At 42.8% G+C, this 25545-nt stretch overlaps 1 protein-coding gene across 2 annotated transcripts in view; it reads right to left on the bottom strand.

Annotated features, from left to right (window-relative positions):
• LOC121464860 (LIM domain containing preferred translocation partner in lipoma) overlaps positions 1-25545 on the bottom strand; it is a 601897-nt gene that overhangs the window by 139772 nt on the left and 436580 nt on the right. The gene's annotated exons all lie outside the window — the stretch shown is intronic.

Below are 25545 nucleotides of genomic sequence, written 5' to 3'. Positions count from 1 at the left end.
CACTGCCAATGGGAAGAGAAGTGGACAGAGTGTGTGCTTGCTTTGTGTTTACGACTCTTGCAACAGTTGGGTGAGGGTTCCCCTCTTCAGGCACAGCATCCTGTAACGTATCCATCTCTTTACAGATGTTACTACTCCCAATGCCGATTTGACTTGAGTGATGTCTACAGCACAGAATCTAGGCCTTCTTGACATGAGTAAGACTTCATTTGTAGTATAGACTTTCATCTATATTATTTTCCCTGTTTTGAAATATATGTAAGTGTGTAGTGCAGACATGCTGAAAGTAAAGAGCCCGAGAAACTTTCGTTGGCCACTAATCTTGCTCTAGGATTTTATTCCCTGTTAGGATATTTGCATTAGAGATGGGAAACACAGGGACAGGCTTCTGTCAGTTGCGTGATCTTCTCTGTGTGAGACAGGGAACAAGAAATGCTAAAAGATCAGGACAGCGCTAGTCATGGTAAAGTCAGCACAAGAGTCCATTCTAGACTAATTCATTTATCCAATAAACATTAAACATTATATTTAGAGCAAGTTCTCAAATGCAGACAATATTTTGCCATGAAGGGCTGTTTGTGCCTTAAAGAAATGATTAGATCATTACTTTTTTAGTTTATCCACTCCTTTTTCTTTTTTCTCACTTGTATTTGTTCTTTGAGAATTTGCTATATTTGGATTCAATTTACTGCCCTCCAAATCACCCCAGATCCATCTCTACTTCCCCAACCATCCAACTTTGAATACTCTTTTCTTTAAACCCATCAAGGAAACTTGTGATTCCTCTATACCCTTGGATGTATGGTCTACCGAAAGAGTGTGGGTGACCTACCAGATGCTACCCAGTTAAAGAAACAGACCAATTTACTCTAAGTAGCTATTAGCTGAGGGGTGAGACTTCATGTACACCTATCTTCTCCATGCTGGAATTCTGTATGACTTGAGGTTGTACAGCTCTCGAACATACTGTTACAACATGGTGGGTTCTTACAGGCAGCCATCCTGCTGTATGAAGAGACACTGTCCTTTATAGCCACCCACCATCTCTTCCTCTTAGGCTCTTTCCCTGCCGTCTCCCTCAAAGAGGCTGAGTTTTGGGAGGAGGGGTGCAGTACAGATGTGCCATTCAGCACTGAGCGTTCTGCAATCTCTTTTCTGCACGTTGACTCTTGGGAGTCTCCATGTTAACTGCACCTACTGAAAGAAGTAGTTTCTCTGATGAGGACTGAGAGAAGCATCAATCTAAGGTTGCAATAGTCATCAGAAGTTGGTGGAGTACTATGTCTGTTTAGCAGAGTAGGAGTCATAGTAACAGTAACAGGATACTAGTAGAAAAAAAGATTTCATCTAGGACCTAGGAATTTGTTATGAGATGTTCATATAATCATCGGTGTGAACCCGTCCACCGGAGTGTGGCTAGCTTACCAGGAGCATCATCCCTAAATCTTCATCAGAAGCCACCAGCTGCCCGTAGCTCCTTAGTTAGGAGTTGGGGCTTATGAATGCCTCCCCGCACAATGCTACAATGTTGATTGGCTTGATTCTGAGCAGCAACCACAGCCACTGAGTTCAGGAGTGCAGTCATCCCGCCACGTCCAGAAGACACTGTTTTGATGGACTCCTCTCTGACCTCTGGCACTTATCATCTAAAATGATCCCCGAGCCTTGGGAAAGGGAGAGATACAGCTGTTTTCTTTGCAGCTGTGTGCTCTCTAGCAGTGGCTCGTAACCTTCCTAATGCTTAGACCCTTTAATACAGTTCTTCATGTTGTGCTGACCCCCAACCATAACATTATTTTCGTTGCTACTTTACTAATGTAATTGTGCTACTGTTGTGAATCGTAATGTAAATATAGGATATGCAGGATATGTGGCCCCTGTGAAAGGGTCATTTGACCCCCAGTGGAATAGCGGCCCACAGGTTGAGAATCGCTGCTCTAGAGTCAATTATTCTTTACACTTCGACCAGCTGTGAATTGTGTGTGAACCACTACCACTGCACAAATAAATGTCACTGACCATGTCTGAGAACTCTACTTTTAGATGCAGCATTAGAGGAAGATTTAATACTATGTCCATTGAGCAAAATAATAGCATTATTTTATTGGCTAGATTTTCAGCACTGGCCATTGTTTTCTACTGTGCAGAGGATCTTAAATCAAACCAGAAAGCACTTGTTTAATCCCATAATACGAATGCCAAGGACATATCTTATCACACCAGTCATTACTGAAGTCCAGGGTTCATGGCTGGGTTAAGACAGCTGATGGATTTATTTTATATTATGTAAATGCTACTTTTGAAATTCATGAAATGGGACTTTAAAAAAGAAACCCACAATAACTCCAAGTGATAAAGACATGCTGGTTACTCCTAAACCCCTGGAATAAGTTTCTAAATAATCCGTGCCAAGTGGAGGGTTCCAAGAGTAGCGAAATGTCAAAGTGGAGAAGCGACTTCGTGTGAGTGGAAAAACTACGAACAGTGTTGTTTAAAAGTGGAGTGACGAGGACGCACAGGGACTTGTGGTGAGTGCTGTCTCGTGACACTGTGGTACCTGGGGTTTCTCTTCAAGTCAGAAGCCCATGGTTGAGACCACGGATAAATCGAAAATGATGACACAGATCCGACCTGATTTGATGTTCTCTGGCAAGCTTATGCACTTTGGATAGGCTCATATTCCCTCTGTCATTAAGAGGAGCACAGTGAGATAACCTGCGACTCGGGTACAGAGGACGGAACACTTTCAGAACCCTGTGAAGAAGGGGCTAGCTACTTCAGGTGGCAAAACAGACAGAAGAGGTGGCACAGGAGCAACTGCTTTCTTCAGGTGTGCAATAAAAGGAGAGGATGCGCCTAGCTCGTGCCTGAATCTAAACCCAACTGGCACCCATACATCCTTTCCCCACAACCACATACTGCACATGGCTTCCAACAGAAGCACTGGAAAGCACCAACTGTGACGGCTCAGAGCACTAATGCTAGCTGCTTTAATTCACTCAATAGCTACTAAAGAGCACATGATAATCCTGCTTTATGACTGTCCTAGCTGGACTAGGTATCTGAATTTTATAAGTAAACAAGAGGTAAGAAACTAAATCCACCTCCCACAAAACAAAGGCAGAAATGTCTACCCTTAGCACTTGCATTTCAAAAAGACTAATTTCAAAGTATGCTTTCAGTATTTCACAGATATTTTAAAAAATGTTCCATCCTTTCCATTCTTCAAGTATTCTTGCCGATTTCGCTTGCCAAATTTAGAAGGGCTCTTTTATATTTAAACTCTACTTTCTGTATATTGGTGTCATCAGACTTATCATGCTGATATGTCCTTATAGACTTATTTTACACTGAAAACATTATAAGCCGATGGAGTCTGTGATGCACCTGATATATTTATTGGTCATCACAATATAACAATGCGCGATAAGCATTGGCTGTTTGCTGTGTGACATGTGGCCCAGTGGGAGCTGTAGCCTACTGCCATTGTGCAGCAGCTTGAGACAATATCATACTACATATCATTAGCCTGGGGGGAAAATCACCTCAGATTTGTGGGCTTTCTATGGAATCGATACCACTTTTACAAGACATACAGCTGAAACATCGCAAGCGGAACCACGGTTAAGCTGGGGACCATACCTGTACTGTTGGTTGAGAGTTATAGCTTATGAGGAAGGACCTAGATGATTGCACAGTATTTTGAATTTTGTCCACATGACTTGCCTACCTGCCCCCCATCCAGTGTATAATGTGGAACTTGGGAAACCACAGATTCTTTAGATAACAGTTGGTTTGTCACCACAGGGAAGGTAGCCTAGGATACTGAGTTCAGTCCTGTCAGAAGTGCATCCCTAGAATTCCTACCGCCCAGTATAGACTAGGACTCATGAGACCTTAAGGAAAATGAACAGCCGCGTCCAACATTTATTTTCAAATGAGCAATTCACGGCACAGTTTAGGGTAATACACAAGCTAAAATGCATGAAGGGTCATCGGGATGTGATGTTCTGCACTGGTTTCCGGGTTCTTCATTCTGAAGTGCGAACATCAGTGGTATAATAGTCCCCGGGTTCCAGTGATTACTCACTTGCGTGACTCTTTCCCAGGTGCCTGCTTCATATACAAGTAATCTTAAATGCTTAGAGGATGCTCATGTATGACATGCAAATCTGTGTTATGGATGAGAAAATTGAGGTCGAGTGGGTCAGTGAGCAACCCTGTGGAGGACCACAGAAACAGCAGACTCCCTGGTGAACAAAGTGGGGTGTTGATCTCAGGTGCCTCTCAGGGTCCCCCACTAGTGTCTTCAAGCCCTTCTAGTTCTATTATTTGATAGTGATTTAGATGTTTATCTATTTACTCCTATATAAGTCAAAATTTTTGTGTATGTGAGTAAAAGATTACTGCTCAGTAATATGTTTTTTCTGAAAAAAAAAGAGATGTTCTTTTAAATATCCACATTAATCACCAATATATATGTTCTTTGAAATGTCTGAATCATTTAGTGAAGGCATAAGAGCATCTTAAGACACACAGGTGAGTTCTCACAGGGTCAGGCTTCAGAGAACTTGAAACTCTCCTTAACCTAAAGCACCAAGAACTGAGAATATCACGTCAACTTATTAAGAGTTTCCACCTCTGACAATTTAGGAGTTGTAGAAGAAAAGGATCCAAAGTAGGCTCCTGGGACATATGAGCCTTTGCCCTTGAAGGATGAGAAAAGAGGAAGGGAGATAGAGAGGAAGTACAAAAGCAATGTACATAGAAGAAATGTCAACATTTAGATGGGGAAAGAGCTAGAATGAAGACAGCAGCCAATGCCAAGTCTTCATTTTAGGTAAGAGAAAATTATTAGATTTTCAAGTGGTACCTGCCTATGTAAAAGTTACGAAGACGGTGGAATACTTTTATATCGTAAGCTTATTTAAAAATAAAGTCAGGACTGGAGGAATAGCTCAACTTGGTTTCCAACCATAAGGATTTTAATTCAATCCATAGTATCTATGATTTTAAAACAAAGTCATTGTGCTGTAATGCTTGTAATCGCAGGGTTAGAGAGGCGGAGTCAGGCCTACTTGGTGAGCTGCAATAAAAACAACAACAAACAAACAAAACAAAAACAAAAACAAGGTGGGGGTTCTAGGGAAAAGGCACTTGTTACAAATCTTGACAATCCGAATTCCATCCAGAAGATCCACACGGTAGAAGGTAAAAGGACACCCAAGAGTGATCCTCTAACCTCCAAGTGAGCACCATGGCACCCTCCTCCAAATAAATAAATATATGCAAAACAAAACCCAACAAAACACACCACTGCCCAGAAAGGTGACTCGGGGGCTGTAAAGGTACCCACCTGTTCCCAACCCAACCCTGCTCCTCTCTTAGAGGGTATCCCTGGTACCCACATGGTGGAAGGGGAGAAACCCTCTCCCAGTAGCTGTCCTCTGTCCTCCACATGTGCACCATGGCAATGTCATTACAATAATAACAACAACAATAAAAAAGAACAAACAGAAAAGAAGGTGAATGACTTGAATAAGGACACCCAAGGTTGTACTCTGGCCGCTACACCCATGTGCATGCACACATTTGAGTGAACAAGCATGCACACACACACACACACGCACACACGCACACATTCACACACACTAAAAATTCACCCAGACATGAGGGTATTTCTAGGCAAAAACTAACTAATACAATTTCAAAGTTCTTTGATATTTACTCAGTGTGACTAATTACCGACTTCTTTCTTGTCTCTGGGCACACAGGAAGTCCTGCTGATTCCCTCTTTCAGGCAGAAGTTGCCATGAGAGGCACAAGAAGGTGGAGGCTTAGTCCTTCAGTTACTGGAAAAAGAGTTGGCCTCTACACCACAGGCCGAGCCTCTCCACACTAGAGGGAACATGGAAACTAACATCTTCTAAGGCCAGTGCTGAGAGTCAAGAGAAACAGTGATGCTATTCTACTTATAGCATTCTGTAGTTCCCTTAATGTAAACATATTTTTCTCAGATAAAAGATCCAAGTATCTACATGTTCTGGTCCACATTAATAAACTGTTGCCCAGGTAACTGCCACTAGAAAAGACATTACGGTGCCAGATATGCAGTTATATACAAGTCGAGGTTTCTCCTAATTATTCCGGGGGGTGCTGTGCAATCACGAAGAGTGGTTTCTGCAAAGGAAATGCAAATGACAGAGTCCTTGATGAACAAGGAAATTTCACCATATCAATAATAAGGCAAACAGCGACTTCCAGCTAGCAAAGTCGTGTAACAGTTCACAATACTTAGAGTGTTTTGTATATTCTTACACAGGATATAAGCACATTATTACATGGCTAAAGTCTATCTGACTATTTGGAGCCCCTTTAATATTTTTTTCTGTCTTTAACTTGATGGAAGACCTTTATGGAGTTATTTTTAATTCCTGGGCCTGTTTCTTCATTTATAATCTAACACTCTCAAAGATTCCTTGGTTTTACTCCAGCACGTGTTTGTGACCATAATATAGTGTGTGTGTCATTGTCGACTTTGAGAGTGAAATCACATATCTCTATATTTAGAGATATTTTGTAGTCTGTAAAAGTAAATGCGCACTGAGTCAGTGGAAACCTCATTAATAACAGAGGTTTCCATTATAAGAGGATGTAACCGACTTGTCAGCATCCTTTGAGGCATCCGAGCTTCATTCAGTGCTCCAAATCTGAGTAAGCAGCGGGCAGCTCGCAGGGCTTCTGCAGCCTACTGAACTTTCACTACACTTGGGTTACGAAATCAAGAAGCTATGAAAGTTAACCACTTCATCCCCCATGCCCTGTCCTTGAGCAGAGAATGAAAGTTTCCACCAACACTCATTTCTGGGGGGGGGGGTAGTGGTGGTGTTTGCTATGTAGACAAACTGGCCTGACCCTTTCTATGCAGCCCAAACTGAGCTCAAAACCATTGCTCTACTGCCTTGGCCACAAAGGTGGTAGAAAGATAGGTATGAGCAACCGCATACTTTTCTGAGGAAGGAGGATGCATGATCACTAAGATACAAATACTGGAGGTTCTCAGGCCAACACTCAGTCCCTTCAGGGAAGGTCCCTTCTGGCCATGTAGCTCAATGTTCTAAGGATCCATGTTGCAAAGTGGCCACTCAGTAACCGCCACTGCATCAGCCTCTCAAGTTACTGACAATGACCTTGCTTTGGGTCATTTTCCTCCTGTGCCCCTACCTGATGTTGAGTTCTTATCTGCAAAGAACCACCTACTTGAACTTACTGTGAGTCTGAATCTTACCAGAAAAGCACTCCCAGGCAAATAAAACACCAGGAAGAAGCAGCCAAAATCTTCGGAAAGATTCCATGATAATGAACACTCTATCATTTTGGGTGGCAGAGACACTCATTTTTCTTGTCCATTTGTAATGATGTACAAGAGGTTCCTTCTCTCAGAGGGAAAATGACTTCAATTATGTGTTCTTGTAAAAAAGAAACACTGAAATTATCTTCTTTCCAAAAGGTAGAATTAGCCCCATTTTAGAGCTGAAAGCCTGCCAGAAAAAAAAATATATTTCTGATAGTACCCCCCCTCAACCCATCTAGCTGTGTCAAGTTTGCGTTTTGCAATTTTCTGTGGCTGCTTTTACTTTCGGAATCTTACTGATTGTCCTACTCGACTCTTAATGCCTCACTGTGTAAAGGGATGAAGTACGTTTTCTGGCCCAGGGCAGAGGCTATGCTGGGATACCTGTGGTGTTTCAGGCTATAGCAACTGACAGCAAGGGTTGTGGAGAAGTCATGTGGTAGAAGAGGGAGACCCGCCTGAGCATTCTCGGTGAGAACCCACACCTCTACTGGGTGCTATTCTTGTCCTCATGCCATGTGTTGCTGTCTCTAAGCTACAGTCTTTAAGCCCAAGCCTTCAAAGGAGAGGACCAATGACCCTGTGTTTCAGCAAGAGCGGCTTGTTGAAAAGCTTCCGAAAGAAAAGGCTGGACATCCGTGAGGAAGTGCAGTGCTAGCACCCCAAGGTTTCCTGACACTCCAACAGAGCCCAAAGGGCTCCCCTTCCTCACCGTTAACCACTCTTCAGTCTCTGTCTCTTGACTCACTGACTTTTGAGTTCCGCTATCTTTGAGCTTCTCCTAGGGTTTTGCTTTTCTAGTACCGACTTTCTTATCTATCAGCTGAAGAGTAATGTATCTAATTCAGAAAAAGAAGCACTGCCTATTACCAAAAATATTGCTGTTATAGTTACTAGGGAAGAAATGGAGTTCTTAACGGTTCTATTCTTCTTAAAGAAGGGAGTGGCATGCTTGCTTACTCCTTTTTCCAGTAACCCACCATCATTCTATCAGTGTGGTATTCCTGATTTTCACAGATTGTTATAGCAATTTACCTAATAATCATGACCACTTTGACTGTAAGTCTCCTAAAACTGACATTGGTAAAGCCATGCTTTGTTGGTCCGCCGAAGTGTTGACACTGAAACCAAAAACAGTGACCTGAGGCTCATGTAAGCTGGAGCGTGGAGTAGCCCTTCCTCTCGCTTTCCTGCCTGGATTCATCCCAGGCACAGGAGCCACAGTGATGCCACACTGCCCCGGGGGAGACAAGAGCTAGGGAAGACTAGCAGACACCTCAGCCGACAGTCGACAGTCACAAAGTGAAGCCATAGTAATGGCCTGACCACTTCCTTTCTTGGCCCTCCCAGGGCTACTCCCCCATGAGAAAGCAAGCTGACCATGGAGTGAGAGGATCCCTCTCAACTTGTTCTACCCGAGGCTAACAACGGCTGTTTCTAGAATACTGTGATGCCTAAAATCTACCTGTTGAATCCGGCCTCTTTGTCTTTTCCTCACAAAGACGAACGACAGGGAAGTTCGATGAACGGAATAAACTGACGTTGCTCTTTCAAATTAAATTATATCTTTGCTATGCTTTCTAGAGGAAAAAGTTTCACCTTAATTTGGTTGCCTGGAAAAATGCAATAGCTATTTGCTTCTTTGTTTGGAAGAAATGTTTCATGACATGTGTTGTTCCATTGGGCGGGAGAGAAAGTTTATTGATTAGAAGGTCTAACCGTTTATTCATTCTTACGGAGACAGGGTCTCAGATAATCTAGGCTGGTGCTGACCTTGGTAAGCAGTGAGGCTGACCTTGGTACGCAGTGAGGCTGACCTTGGTACGCAGTGAGGCTGACCTTGAACTCCTGACCCCTCCCTTCACCTCTCATCACAGCCTTTTACCACTGGGCCTGGCGAGAAACGACTTTTGGAATAGTCACCTCAGTGTGTCTCTTCCCTGGCCTTGTTTCTAATCCACTGTCTGTTCAAGATGAGATTTCCCCAGTCATTTGTTATTAAGCACTTAGATTGCTCATTGTTTCTTACTATTAAGAGTATATTAAAACAGTGTATAGCATAGATGCCAAACTGACTGTGAACATAAAAAAAAAAAAAAAAAAACAGATACTAGGTGAAGTCCAGCAAAGTTGGCAGGATGGATGGATTGTAAGTACTTATTTAAAAATACTTTTTAAAGCGTCTAAATAGAATACAGGAAAATGAGTGACTTTTAGAAAATAACAAATATGTTTTTTGAAACACGAGGCTCTAGTCTCCTTAGTATTTTCAGTAGGAAACCAGGAGAGCAGGGGGCATCTGGAGTGTGGACAGGTTGGAAAACACAAAAAGCCCGAGCTTCTCAGTCTTCTATGCACAGAAACACTTTCTCACTGCACAAGCTGTTTCTAGCGAGTGGGATTGACAGATGCCTGAACGTAACACACACGACATTGAAATAACATGCAAATTCGTTTTCAGTTTTAATATGCAAATATGCTGCTTGGCACATCACTTTCCACGGCTGAGGTCAATTTCTGTTTCTGAGTTTTTCGTGGGAAACGCAAACCAGCAAACAAATGGTTAACTCCCCATCATTTCACCTAACACAAGGTGGTTTTCATCTGAGTCAGAGGGCTGTCTTGCTCAGCAATCCAAGGCACCTGGGAGGCAAAGAAAGGGCCAGCGCTTTGTTCTGTGAAAAGGCCACCCTCTCCAAGCAAGTATGCCCCTGACAGGTGATCATACTGGATGTCTGGGACTGCAGGGAGATAGGAAGGCAAGGTGCTTAAGAGTGAATAACAGGAACTCTTTGTTCCACTCATGAAAAACAAACCGAAGAAGCACATCACGTTGGGAGGCTAGGCATCCTTAGAGACAAAAATGAGGAATTAGTCAAAAGTCCTCATCTATTCCTAGGGTATGCAGGCAGTAAAGGAAACTGCAGCCTCTAATTAAATCTGCACTAAATTACCCACAAATATTAATGACTAATTCGGTGTTAAGGCAATCATCACAATAGCTGTGACACATCTATTTCAACAATTTATAATTCAGTCAGGAAATCAAGTCAGATGAAGGAACAACAAAGGAACAAAGCAAAAAGCTGGCTACAAGCAGTGTGGCAGAGATGCTTAACGTATGGGTTCTAGACTCTCCTTGGGTTTAGTCCCATATCCATGAATCAACAATTGGCACCCAGGGGAAGATATGTATTTCATCAAATATATCCTAGTTGCTTAAAATATAGATGTGTGTTCACAGTACTTATCCCAGGAGTTAAGTAAAATGGTCCCTATCAGCCACTGCATCCCGTGGTGGATGAGAATGTCACTGCTCGACGTTCTCGGGCCGCCTGACTGCTGTGCAAACACATCACTGGATAATATGGATTCAAGAGGACAGAAACTGTCCTTGTGGCCAACACTGAGCAAGAGGACCAGGGGCTTAAATTAGGACTTGGCGCAACAGAATTGGGGACGATAAACCGCTGTAAGATTAAATTTCCTTTGGATTTCTTTGCTCCTTCACAGTCTATAAGCAACCTGGCATAATGCTCACAAACACCAGAGTTTGACTGTCACAGGATGAGCCTGGGGTTTCCCTTTCCTTTCCATTCTCCTTCCCACCCCCACCTTTCTTTCTTCGCTGTGAAGAGAGAAATCAAATCAGTGGCTTGTGAACTGACTTACGGGGGAGTGATTTAGAGAGAGCCACACCCAGGAGTGGCAGAACCAGGAGTTAAATGGGAGCCTGCTGCTCCTAGCTGGGTGTTTTTTCCACCGATTTACAGCTATCTTTATATATTCATTTAGAAATATGAAACTTACATGATCTATCATAAAGGTTAATCAAGACAGTCAACCTTGCTGATTACAGCGAGATGCTAATTATACCAGAGGTCGGAGACTAATGTGGCCCCTTTTGCTTTCAGAAACACTGATTGTGGTGTAATGGAGAAAGTGTGGGTTTTGGAGGCAGAGCAATATGAAGTATGTGACTTACTCTATACACTTCACAAGGTTTTCTCTTATTTTTTTTAATCTATATTTTTTTTTTGGTTAAACATAATAACAGTGCCTTCACATAGAAACGACATGAGGGGTACACAGGGAAAGGGTACAATTGCCCTATTCCAGAGCCATCACAAATAGTTTGCAGATGATACATGCCATGTGCTAGTATTTAACAGGGGCTCATGATTATTTGTGTTAAATGTTCAGACAACTTGTCAAATCTGAGCTATGGATGTCTTTCAAATGTGGCAGGAAGGTGGGCGAGAGAACATGAATGACTTAGTGTCATTCAGCAACACTGTAGTGGGGGAAGAAAGATCACGCTCTGATCCTGAATCTAAAGGCAAAGGGCACTACCATTTCTGATCAATCAGCCATGCAATGGAACGCAGGTCCTACCAAAGGAACGCTTCCAGGAGTTCTGAGAGTAGACATGCACTGGCTTCATTTACATATTTATTGATTTGTAACTTGGAAGACTGAATGTAATTAAAGTGTACTATTTAGCAGGTGCCAGGTAATATCAAAAAAATATTTCCCATTAAGTAACTCGTTTACTTACCAAGCAACTTTGATAGGCAGACACACTGATTTGCAAGGGGGGAGACTGAGGCATGAGTACCTTGACAGCCAGTGAAGAACCTGGTAGGTAACTTGGGCAGGGCATCCTAGAAACTGAAGTTTACCACGACGAAGGTACCCAGCTTCCTAACCTGTCTACATTTCCCCCCAGTTACCCTTCATTCTTAAGGAATTTAATTACACATTACAAAGTAATATCAATGGAAACTTTCTTAAAAGATACTATTTTTTCTGCACAAAGATAATAACCACAAGATGAAAAGCATCTATGCAGGTTTGGGTACAGAAAGAAAGCTTCCAATTCGGAGAAACACGCCCAGCTGTAATGTCTTCATTCACAATTAAGCACAATCAAACTGTTTATCAATGTTCCCTTATCAATGTCAGATAAGGGGCAATGCAAAACCTCGGAAGAGAAGAAAATAAAAACCATAAAACTCTTTTATATTAAAAGCTCAAGTTCGGGGCCATTCCCTAATGACCAGTATGATAAGATTTCCCACTGGGTCCTGGCTGAAAGATGGGTAAAAGATGATGGCAGTACCTCACACTCCATAAAAAGCAAGGCCTCTCTAAAATTCAGGAGACATTTCTAGATTCACAACACTGTCATTTTTCAGAAACAAAGAACACTGGACATCACGTGCTAGTTGATGAGATCTTTGGTTCATCCATTCCCCCCCCCCTCTCTCTCTGTCTCTCTGTCTCTAGATCTAGATCCATCATCTATCTATTTATTTAAAGGAGAGTTGAGGAGGGAAGCTGTGTGTTTAAGGTTATCTAAAAATAGAGGGTGGAACTGAGAAAATCTAGATCAGAAAAGCAGGTCTAATCCAAAACTGGTTTATTCTTCATTCCACCCCAGAAGGCTCCCGCAGAACAGTGGCACCCTCTGCAAAGCCTGCCCATTCTTGGCCAAAATCTTGGGAGCCCTAGATTTTGGATGCATTCTTCTGAGATCCAGAGATGGAAGTTGCTATAAAGTGAAAATCATTGCTGTTATTCTTGGCGAGTGTACACAGACCGGCAACAGCTGGCACAGACAGATGTGGTCCACAGTGAATTCCACGTCTGGCTTTGCTGATGCTATTCCCTGTTCAGTTTTCTTTTTCTGGATCAGTGAGGGGTGTTGCTCCTCAGTCCATGTACCCTATACATGGGTGGAATGCCATCAAGGTGAGGTTAAAACTCATTGCCTCCCCCATTTTCCATTGCTATTTCCTAATGACTTGACTTTCTAAGAAAAACACTACTGTTTCATGGAAAGTATTTTCTTCATTTGGGACCTTGTATGCCTGGGAATTGCAACAGTAATATTTATAAAATAAACGACTTTTACATGAATTCTTCCTTTAATCTTTGAAATAAGTTAGTGAAGAAAATATTTTTTGAGGTTTAATTTATATTTCTTTTTGTAGCTTTTAAAAAGTACATTTTTAAGTTAGCATGCAAATAAACTTCACTGCAGCATCTTCACACACACATTTCATTATTTTACCTTTATTGTTTTCTTCCTTCCATCTGGTTCCCCTTCTCCTTATGTATGTATGTATATGTATGTATACATGCATGCATGTATGTATATATGTATGTATATGCAGGTGAGTGCAAGTGCCTGTGGAGACCAAAGATGCCAGGTCCCTCTAAACCAGTGGTTCCCAACCTGTGGGTCACGACCCCTTGGGTAACATATCAGATAATTACATTATAATTCCTAACAGTTGCAAAATTATAGTTCTGAAATAGCAACAAAATAATTTTATGGTTGGTGGTCATCACAACATGAGGAGCTGTATTAGAGGGTCACAACATTAGGAAGGTTGAGAACCACTGCGCTAGAGCCTGAGTCATAGGTAGTTGTGAGCTGTGACTGGTGGGGGCTAAGAACTGCACTCAGGTGCTCTATAAAAGCAGTATGGATTCTCAATTGCTGGGCCACCTCTTCATCCCAGTCATCATACTGTTGGTGCTATTTTACCTGTCTGCTTTCTTACGTCATGCATCCATTTTCCATGAGGAAGTAGGTTTATACCTCATCTCACAAATGAAGAAACTGAGAAATAATAAGGCTAAAGAAACTGTACAAGATCACAGAGCTGGGATAAAGAGGAGACAGGATTTATAATAAAGCACACTGACTCCAGAAACTTTTTCTTCCAGAGACCAAGGTGGTGATCCAGCATATCAGTGTAATCAGAATGAAATATATTTGATGTAGCTCAATCCCACAAATACGGTCAGTATTACATCATAATCAAGAATATCCCAGAAGTCTAGATGTTTTACCAGCTCCAGCATTCCGTTCTGAGTAAGAGGTAGAACCATGTTATCACAGGCTCTATTGCGCCGACTTACAACAACAGTTCAGCTGACCCAGGTCTCTAGCCCTACTGAGCATGCTCCATGTTGAGTCCCCAGTTTCTGGTGCTTCTGGACACTCATGAAGGCTCTCGGAGAAGAGCAGAAAGCATGAAGTGTGTACCCCACACTGTTTCAACTTGCACGATTCTAATTACTGTGAGCTGGCTGTAAACAACATCACTGTAAGAGTACCAACCACAGGCCTAGTGGTGTTTTTCTAAAGAACCTAATGAGATACGAAGGGAAAAAATGACAGAGGAATGTCTACAGATCCAAAAAAAAAAAAATGTTGTAGCTACATGCTATTGTCCTCTATAGAAAATGGGGTGTCGCAGTTAGCATGAGTAAGAGACACTCAAAAGGAGAAAGTAACATTTGAACTGTGTCTTGGGGACTGGAATTTAGACATCTAGAGATGTGGGAATCTATAGGAGAGACCCTGAGGAGGAAGAATGAGTGCATCAGTCTGAAAGCAACCTTCCTTTAGGTCAATCCAAGGCCAGGCTCCTTGCTGTCTCTCTGTTCCTCATTTGCTTCCTTGTCCGTGCCGAGTAGGAAGATGGCAGTGTATTTAGTGAAGGGGTGGAAACTGTCTGCTGCCAGCGTCAACCCACACACAATGCTGCTGAGCGAGCTGTCTGCAGATCACCTCAGGACCGTGGCACAGCAGGCCAGCTGTTCCAGACGAGGCCAAACATTACTCACTGAGATGCACGCTCTTGCTGCTGATTTTTAAAAGTGATTGCTTTAATGAGAGGCTGGAGAAAATGAGCTTGCAAGAGGCTGTGGAGATTTCTGATACCAACAACTCAGCACGCAGAGGAAGGCTGAGGTGAAGATCTGAGTGCCCGGGGACTTCACCGAGACGGTCATGCTTCCACATAAGAGAAGAGAGTAGTAACGGAAGCTGTGTTGCTTTTAGTTTTTTCCTTTGGCGGTTTCCATAGATTCGTGAAAGTATTTATGTACTGACTTTACATAAGGGCTTAGCTGAAGCGCTCCTCATCCACCGCTTAGGCCCCCACATTCCAGGGGACGAGGTGACACTTCACAAGGGACAGGTTTTAAAGGTCCAACGTCAAATGCCTCTACAACTGGATCTACAGTTATAGTCAGTAACCAGGATTCAGGGATTTTTCTTCTTCTTCTTCTTCTTCTTCTTCTTCTTCTTCTTCTTCTTCTTCTTCTTCTTCTTCTTCTTTATTTAACAAGAAAAGTACTGAAATATAGACAGTAAGAACACAGCAGCCTGGCCAGTATGAATTAATTCTAGATTCTTCACTGCTACAAATCTCTCACATGCTACTAGACAGTCATTTCACCTCTTGAGGGTCTATTTTCCCGTTTTTAATCTTCATCCCCTTCTCACATTGTTTTTTTCTTTTGAAAGAAACTATGGAGCAGAAACAACATTATGCAAACATATAAGATGTACCACAATCCCTAGCCTCCTTCAACATGATAGCAAGATGTTTCAAGATTCATTTATTTTATGTGTATGATTGTCTTGCCTGCATGTATGTCTGTGTGCCACCATGTTCATGCCTGGGGCCTGTGGGTGTCAGAAGTAGTATTAGATCTCCTGTTACTGGAGTTATAAAGGTTGTGAGCCACCACATGAGTGCTAGAAACTGAACCCAAGAGCAGTGGGTGCTATGCCATCTCCCTAGAACCATGCCAGCTAAAACTAAGAGAAGCTCTACTCTTAATACTAGTAATGTACCCATTTTCCCCGCTATCCCCATGGAACCAAGGCAGCTAAAACTTGGGAAGGCAAGCTCTACTGCAACGCACCCATTTTCCCTGCTTATGTATTTCCATTTTGCCCTCATACAGCAATGGGAACGGAAGGTATCACGAGCACTCTAGCTACTACAGCCAAGTCCAAGGCAAGCTTCAGTCCCGGACCTTAGCACAATGTGGAAGACTTTAAGTGTGTCATTGCTGCTGGCATCTGCTTTCCCTTCTCTATTTCCAAACTCTGGGCCATGTTGTTATACTGCATTCATAACTGGAAGTGAAACTTCATTAGTCCAAATTGCACAAATCAAGCAGACATGTGGCAGATACTGTGCTGGTAGACCCTTGAATGTAGAGGTGAGCATAAGGCATGAGGTAGAACACTCATGGTTCCACAGCTTAAACTGACATTAAGGTGCAGTTGATACTATTTCTTGATAGGAAAATATGTAGATTCAAGAGTTTTAAATGGAGAGGAAGACGGAAGTGAAATGAAGAAACAGAGGCCAAGACATTCAAGCTGCCAGCTGAGGTCTAACTAGCCACGCAGGAAGAACGAGACTCTCATTCCCAACTGTCTGAGACTCTGGCCTTCATTTTCATAACAACCAAAGTAGGTCTGGAAGGAGGCAAGAGAGAGGCAGGGAGCAAGGTCGCAGAGGCGGTCCTCTCCTGTACGGGACTTAGACTACTGAGATTTGGGTACATATTTATAGAACCCATCTACATTCCCAACAAGCTATTTCTCATCCTTTAGAATGTGTTATTACTTGTGATAGGAGGGAATGCAGAATTAGGCCATCTTCTCTCTTTCAATTTGTAGATGGAAAAAAAAGCTGAATAGATTATTTTTGTGAGAAATTAGAGGTAAGCCCTGCTAATACGTTTCTTTAAACAAATGGAGCATATCCTTTGAATAATGTGTGGTTTGTTTTTACATGAACAGATACATCATGCTACTATGGCAAACTTGCTACTATGGTCAAACTCCGTTTGACCAGGCTGTAATTCTCAAACAACAGACAGCAGGGAGAACAAGTCCTGAGACTGAGACACGGTGTAGTACAAGAAAATCAGACTCAGAAAGCAGAAAGCCAGAAGGTAATCCCCCAATCTGGCACCTTCTGACCTCCCTATATCTCACCTTCCTATTCTGGACTATGCTGGTTTTATTCTGGATAGAGGACGTTTGAACATGACTGGCCACTGGGAGCACTATGCAACTACTTAAGAGCTTGTTAAACATAAATATTGACAAGACTCTGCATGGAAGACAATGCTCAGGACCGACAAGGAGCAGACAACAGTATTTCAGAAGCCGAGGGAGCAATCTTTAACACCCTGTTCTGACTTCTCTGAACAACAAGCCAAAATAGAAGCTCAGGGCTCCCAAGGTGTTAGCCAGATGAAAATTAGTAGCACTTCTCTCTTTCAGTTTCTCTGAGCCTTTCGCAGAGCATCCATGAGCAGGTAGAAAGACAATGAGCTACAGAACTTCAGGCCAGTCACCAACTTCTCTCGGCCTTAGTCATGCTTCATAATCCAGTGACTATCGTGAAGGGTGACAACTCCTACCACAGGGACTTCGGAGCCTTTATTGGGAATGAGTGAGTAATGAATTGTAAAAATGCTCAGAGAAATAAAAATTCCAGCACAGACTAGAGGCAGCCAACACCTCCCCTTTAAGACACTTGTGAGAATGACTGTCATTTGCAAATACAACCTATTACATAAGCACAATCAAATCAACTCCTCGTGCCAAGGAACTTGGTTGTCCTTGGTGAAATAATAGCATTTTGGCCAGAGACGGAATTTCATCATTTTCTTTTGACTTTGGTTCTGACTTTTGCAAGGTGCATGCTGGGATTCAGAGCCCAGAGCCCAAGCCTGGCCCTGGCTGTTACTTTACAGCCTAGAGCATATGAGTTGACCAAGCAGAGAAAGAATCTGCTGCCAACCAAAACTAGGCATCAGAGAGATATCAGTTTTAACTCCTCCCAACCCCAAGGCAACAAGGGATGAGGCAGGCAGCAGCAGCTCACTGGGCAACAACAGTAAGAGGCAGAAAACTGTGTCAACCTGTTTCTTCCTTTTCTCATTTACTCTCTCTACATTCCATTCCCCCTGCAATAGAGCAAGGGTTGCAATTCAAGCTTAATCCCGAATTGTATATACCTTTTCAGGCGAATACAAGTGCCTGCCCTCCAGGAGCTCACAATCTAGTGGGAGAATTAGAAAGGTAACGCAATAGACTGTGAGCTCCTTGAGGGTAGGGACCATCTCTATTCTTCCTTGTCTCTTCACTAAGCACTATGTCTGCCAGGAAACAGGTTTTCAATAAGTTCTTACTGAAGAGATGAACCATTGGAATCTTTACTTTTCTTTTTTTTTTTTAAAAGCCCAAATCTAGTGAGCTTAACAATGTATCTTCCCAAGCCTCCTCCCCTCTTCATCAACATGCCAACTATTGCTTAGTAGGTGTATGACGGTGCTGCCTTCACAGTCCCCTGTTCCACATGCTGTGCACACCACTGCCCTCCTCCTTATCCTGGCAGGTGGGTGCTGGTCAACAGACGATGGCATGAACAAGCAAATGTGAGAAAGGACACGCCTGCACTGTATCTGAGTCATAAGTAGACCACCTTCTAAATTCCAGAGGCAGGTCAATCCAGCTGAGGGCATCTGTAAAGCCTCAAAGAAGACAGTGATTGATTTGGGCCACTTTAAAATCCCAAAGGCTAAATGACATTGCATAGGGAAAAATCCAATCCTCTTTCCATTAATTAGGCAAATGACATCAGAACAAAACATTTTTAAGTTAGAATATGAGTTATGCCAAATTCTACCTTCTAGAGGATATGGGTTTCAGCCAAAAACCCATCATATAGATTATTGTTTTTCTCCTCTTAAGTACTTAGAGGAAATTAAGTCTTCTTTGGCATGCAGCAGTTCTCAGCAAGGTCATGGGTCCTTCTACTGTGCTGTCAGGGTTAGTTGAGGTAAGAGCATTGTCAACAAAAAAGGAGACATGTCAATTATTCTTAAAGATGTAAAACCAGTTAACCAAGATGGTATGGGGCCATTCTAAGCTATTCTGGAGATCTCAAAGGGTCAGTAAGAAAGCTGAGGACATACAAAAGTTGGTCCTTTTGTCTCTGATGTCTCTGAAGTCATCACTAGACTGGTGCAGTAGGCAGGCAGCCAGGAAATCAGTCTCTACTGTGATGAGAACCTGGCATCACAATTAGCTCATCGGTACAATGGACAAGGCTGAGTGAAACTAGAATATTTATTCCCCCTAACCTAGAAAACTAGATATTATGGGGAAGCATGGGGAAGAAGGGGTAAGCATAACTAAATATGTCCATTTGTTTCCTCTGGTGACACAATGAGATTAACCAGGGCTACTGGTCTGACCGTGACTTTGAAATTATCATGTGGCCTAGTAGGATCAACAGTTGTGGACCATAAAACTGAAGACCAGCAAAGCTAGGTGCAGGCTTTTTGGAGAGCTTGACACTGAGACCTGTGTTTCTTCAGTCAGCACCATGTTTCTCCTAACCACACACAAGCCAGCTTCCTTTGGTTTTCCCCTCTGCTCAAGTCTTGATGCCCAAGACCTGCTTGAACAGGGCAACTTTCACATCCTTGGTGCTGTGGTTCCCCCTTCCTTTGTTTTGCTTCAAACTTCCTGCAAACACCACACAGATAAGAAAGCTAGCAGAAGCCAAGATTTAGCTAGTTGCACTCTCGGTCAGTCCTTGCTACACAGAGACTGTGTGTGCCACCATAACCACTTTCCCACGCTCTCCAGCCTCGTCTACCTACTCCACAAGTTCTTTACGCTAACTGCTCATCAGAATCACTGGGGGCAATACTTCCCCCGAAGACTTCCTGTAAGTGAGGCCAAGAGGTTAACAGGATTAAAAGGCTTCCTAGCGAGTTCTGAAGGCTAGCTAGGGATGAGCACAGCTGCTATTTAAACACCAAAAGGCATGAGCTATGCCAACTTTTCTTTCTTCATTACGGATTGTCGTCCTTATGGGTACCACCCTGTGATTTGGATGAGGATATTGAACATTACATCGATCATGAATGACATTTTGGTTCAAGGCTATCTGACACCAGTCCTGGGCATACTAGGCTGAAGAGATACCCAGGCATACTTGGCTGTATCAGAATATTCTACAGTATTCATTATATTCCCTCCTAGAAACATCTTTCATAGGTTAGCCTGTAGAATAAGGCATGGTGATAAGTCCAACTTCCTCCCTTAGGGAGCCTAGAATTTTCTGTGCCTTCTATTGTCATTGGTAGATGCTAGGCACAGGACATATGCCTCTTTGTCAAGATTCATTATCAGTATTTCCTGCTATTAACCATAATCATAAAAGCGACATTTATTGGTACTTCTGTGCAGGGTACTGGGCAAAATATTTTAAGTAGATTATTTTATTGAATAACCAAACCTTCCTGTGAGGCAAATACAGTTAATATCCCCATAGTATGGATTAGGAAACTGAATATCACATAGATCATAAATGATAATTTTGGCTCAAGACTATCTGACCCCAGTCCTGGAAATACTAGGCCTAGGGGATATGGATCTGACTCTATCAAAATCATTACCACATAGATTGTTGTGCACGGATATAAGGTTCTAAAGTGATAACCACAAGTTATTTACAGAAAAGCCAAGAAAGTTTTCCAAGAGAGGATGGAGGATGTAGGCAACCTGAGTCCACTGCCTACTATGGCACACAGGCTAAGGCAAAGGACTGACTGGCAGAGACGGTCTAGCTTACTTGGGTTTGCACACTGGGCATTCTCTTAGGATAGCATGTTCAAACAGCTGCTTTCTGACCTCAAATTGAATTCTGTTGTGGACATAAGGCATAATCTTTCTGCTGCGCTGGTCATGCCATCACACTAGTCTAGTGGTGTCTAGTGGTGCTACTTAGATATGGACGGAGGCTTTCTTTGCTGGCCTCACTCTTGAGGGCTTGTAAACTCCACCTCTAAGCTTTGTTTACATCTCAGTTATTACCTACCCCCCCTCCCCCATTCCCTGCTTTAGTCAGCTCGCCCCATGATCTTAGCATCGGCTCAGAGAACATGTGACCTCCGGGCTATCCATTCCTCATATAACACCTATTAGGTACACCAAGAGCAAGGCATTCCAACACCCCCCCCCCCCCCCCCCGTCCATCAGCAGGGTTTTTCAGTTTGTTTTCAAAGAGTAGAGTAAGAGGACATAGCCCAGAACACATGTCCTGGGCAGTTATTATTGACTGGATAGTCTTGGACAAAAACCCTCATCTTCGCTATAGTGAAGTTTCCTCTAAAAACAGAGATAATTTTAGCAGCCACACATGCAAGGGCAGTTCTAGGGATGGTGTGGGTAACAAGACATATGAACGGTGATTGACATGTAAACACCTAATAGGAAATAGACATATCTCTCTGAGGCACCAATCACTGACCAGCCCATAATATAGCTCTGTGCCTTTACCACACTATGCAGGCACTTGAAGGCTTGTGTTCCTAAGGGTTCCTGCATGTCTCACAGCAGGAGGTCAGGCGCTGATCCCACAGTCTACTGAACTGTATTCTGTGAGCTGGCTAACAACCAGCAAAATGACATTCCTATGATCCTGTAGCAGGAATCCCTCAGAAATAGTCTTTGGCCAAGTTTGAGCATCTTCATTATCTTATAGATGTTCCCCACAACACATTAAACACGTAACACTACGATGAGACAATGTCCTGCTTCTCCTCCAAACAGTCCTCACTCTTGAGCTTCCGATGAGATGCCCTGCTCAGCTACATCTTCTAGAATACCAACCATGTCTGGATCGAGGCTGGTGTGTTCATAATGTCAAAATCTATGCTCCCTTCTCCTTCTCTGTTAGTCTTTGACCAATATCCAAAGGTGAATTTATCAGCTAGGATCTTAGCAGCCAGATAGGTTAATTTTTCATAACCTGCTGTCCGTATTAAGTGTGCTGGATGGAAATTAAGGAGTCAATTTCAAAACTTTCAAAAACTTGAAAAGTATATATAATAAAAGTATTACCTTTGAGGAGATAGTTCATTGATATGAAAATTAAACAAAGATAGGATATTGGTTAGGCTACTCTACACTGTTTGCTTTGAGGTAAATGGTCCTGTTTTGTAACTGAGGCTAGTCTGGACCTCTTGATTCTTTTGCCTGGGATTAAAAACATTTGCCATGATGTCCCAAACTACAATTCTGATGGTTCAATACCCATGTAGCTGGGAGTATAAAAGACAGAAAATGAAATCTATAGTTACCTAATAAGTCAGTCTGGTCACAGAAGTTCTAGCACAAAGGATCAAAATTCCCAAGGCAATGGGAAGATAGACGTTTCATAGACAAGATCCAGCCTAAAGTTAAACGATTTATCTTAGGTCCAAAATTCAAGCTGAGGTTCCCTTCAGCTGACTGGGAATGGCGTGCGGGAAGAAGTTTCTAGGTTCATGTTTCCACCGTAAGTGTAAAGTCTCTGGCCACATCCCAACAATGTACTTAGACTAGCTTTATCACCGTGACTATAAATGTATAGACAAGTAGAATCACACACACGTGTGCCATGCTCCGCACTCTCGCGTACAACTCTGTAAGTGCTCGCTCTTCTCCACAAACTTCCTTTCAGCACGTTTCAAGGGTTTTCCCTGCATTTGCAGCCCCGTGCTTCTTTTCCTGATTAGGAAATAATCAGGGTATATAGTCAAAAACCCAGGCAGGCGAGGCAGATGGACACAGCAGCCCGTAGAAGCTGTTTCCCTAGGAAACCAGGCAGAAACAGGATCTTAATCAAATATGGAACTGGCAGCCAGAATTTGGAACTAGAAACTGAACTGTGGACTAGTGGGAAAGCCCAGGAATCCATCTCTGCAAACTGTGTACAGAAGGTGACATCAGAGGAGGGACATGTTACATGGGGGAGAGACCAGGAAATCTTAGAGAACAAGTATTTCCTCACTGATAATTCCAGGACAAGCAGCACAGCAGCTTCCAGTGAATCTCCTCAGTCATTTATGAGAAAGAAAACGGGAAAGAAAGGAGTCTACATGGAGAAACCATGTCCAAGGCCTGACTCATGTCAAATGCAGAACCAGACTTGTGAATTTGCATAGACTAGACATCCCATTACCCTATTACCATCTGCCTAAGTGAGCATAAAAATAGGCTCTACAGAGTTCCTGGGCTACTCACTGGCATTGCCACAGACTCTGCAACAGCCTCCAGAACTTCAGATCACTTCCTTACAATTTTCAGTGACTCACCCCTACCCACATACATCAAAAAGCCAATGCTACTTCTGCCTTGTATCTTCTCATTTTTTAATGTCCTGTATTCATGACAAAGATGGGGCGGGGCTCGGGAGGGGGAGCAGATGGGAGAGGGGCACATGAGTGGGTGCAGATACTCACAGAAGGTGGTATCAGCTTCCCCCAGTAACACAGTTACAGGCGGTCGTGAGCCACCAGAACCCGGTTCGAGGAACCGAACTCAGAACTTCTTCAAGAGCAGTGAGCACTGAACTGCTGAGCCACCAAAGCCTCCTTTTACCCCCAGAAATCTTTTTTCAGGTTTTTAATTGTGTGTGTGTGTGGTGTGTGTGTGTGTGTATGGGAACATGCACACGTGAATACAATTCTCTTGTGTTTTACTTTATGATCTGAGAGCACTGCATACATCATGTCCCCTCACAGATGTTCAAGAGAACAAGAGAGGTTAGTGAGAAGAGAACGTGTCTGTGGCAACACCTCTACGCTGCTGCCACTGTCAGTGTAAGAGCTCCTATGTTCTAGGCAGCAGGGCTAATGGGCTGCCCTTTCTGGTCTGCCCTGTTTGTGTCCTCTCTCTTTCCAGTGCACCAGGGCTTCCATTTCAATAGAAATGGTCTTCCATCAGGAGTTCACTGTGATTACTGGCACACTGGAATATTCAGTTCTATTTATTCCGTGGTAGGGACGTTTGCTCCTCTTGTGGCATGAGCTCTAGTAAAATTGGATATAGACTTCTCCAATTAACCACTTGTTGGCCCTAGTTCAACACTAGAAGGGTCAGTTTTAACTCTCCCCTCAACCTTCTCTGTACTATACTGACATCCCTACAACAAGTGTGATGTGGGCCACCTGGAAGGTACCTGGTCTAGCAGAAGCTAGAACCGGTGGAGGAATCAACACGAGCCTGGAAGATCACCAAGTATGGAATGTACAGTGTCCACGCATGTTCACTGCCACGTGCCAATAAGGCAAGAGAATGGAAACGAAAGCCTGCCTGCCCCCAAGTCACACACACTGAATTGCCACTGGATCGAAAAGTCAGTCATTTCTTGTGTATGCATCATGAATTTAAATTTGGAAGCATTTCATGCTTTGCTATTAATGCAGAAAATTCCCAGAAGCCGGCAAAGAAAGAATATGGAAATAGAAGGCAGAAATGTAAGTTTTCATCTGCTCAGGGTCTACCTTCCCGACCTCGAGTAGGTCCCAGGCACTTAGTTTTTCAACCTGCAGAAACGAGATACCACATGCACACTCCAGGTACTTTAGCTGACTGCTGCGAAGACGCATCAGCTAGCAGATCGTCACTGAGCTCTCCTTCTTGGGAAGTACATACCGTTCAGGAAGCGAGGCTGTTTGGCAGTCAGCACAGCAATGTCTCCCCTACAGAGCTCAGTTTCTAGATGAATCTGTTAGTTTGTTCAAAGTAAGCAACACATAGACACAATATGGACACACATATACACACTACACACTGATGTACGCAGTATCAAGATAGTGCTGAGAGACACAGAAATACATATAAAAGAACTTTGTAAACAACAAATAGAGCGTGTAAGTCAAATGTGTTTGTGCAGCCCCACCAAGTTGGAAAGGCTCAGATTCCAGGATTTGGGAGGCAGAGGTTCAAGAATTATGAATTCAAGACCAGTCTGGGCTACATTATATCCTGTGACAAACAATATTTGTTTTATTATATAACAATATATTACAATATTACATATTATAATACATATACTATGTAAATATATGTATATGTAAATATATGTACATATAATAATAAATATATGTGTAATATTATATTGTTATAACAATATTGTTATATTAGGGCTTGCCATATAAGTTTTTCCTAGTAGTAATTTATCCTCACTCCCCTCCTTTGCATTTCCATAAACATTAGTTATGTTTTTGAAAACTACGTTAGGGTGCAGATAAATCAGAAGCAGATCTGACCTTGAGATGGATTAGAAGGCACAAAGACAAGGCACCAGATCAGTTCCCATTGCCTGTGATGTAATACCAACACAACGGAAGCCATCTCAGGGGAGGACGTTCAAATGCATGGACTTTCTTGGACACAGAGAAGAGACTTCTGGAGAAAGTGCAGGGCCAGGGAAGGAGGACTGGAGACCCTGGGTGCGTCCCAGGGTACAACAGAGAAATGCAGACATTTCTCTGCATGGCGTGGCATTCCT

The sequence above is a fragment of the Microtus oregoni genome, unplaced genomic scaffold (genome assembly GCF_018167655.1).
Source record: "Microtus oregoni isolate MIOR12 unplaced genomic scaffold, Mior012 000029F_ref0000214, whole genome shotgun sequence".
Taxonomy (NCBI): domain Eukaryota; kingdom Metazoa; phylum Chordata; class Mammalia; order Rodentia; family Cricetidae; genus Microtus; species Microtus oregoni.
Note: the sequence above shows the minus strand (reverse complement) of the source record. Positions and strands in the feature narration are given on the sequence as shown.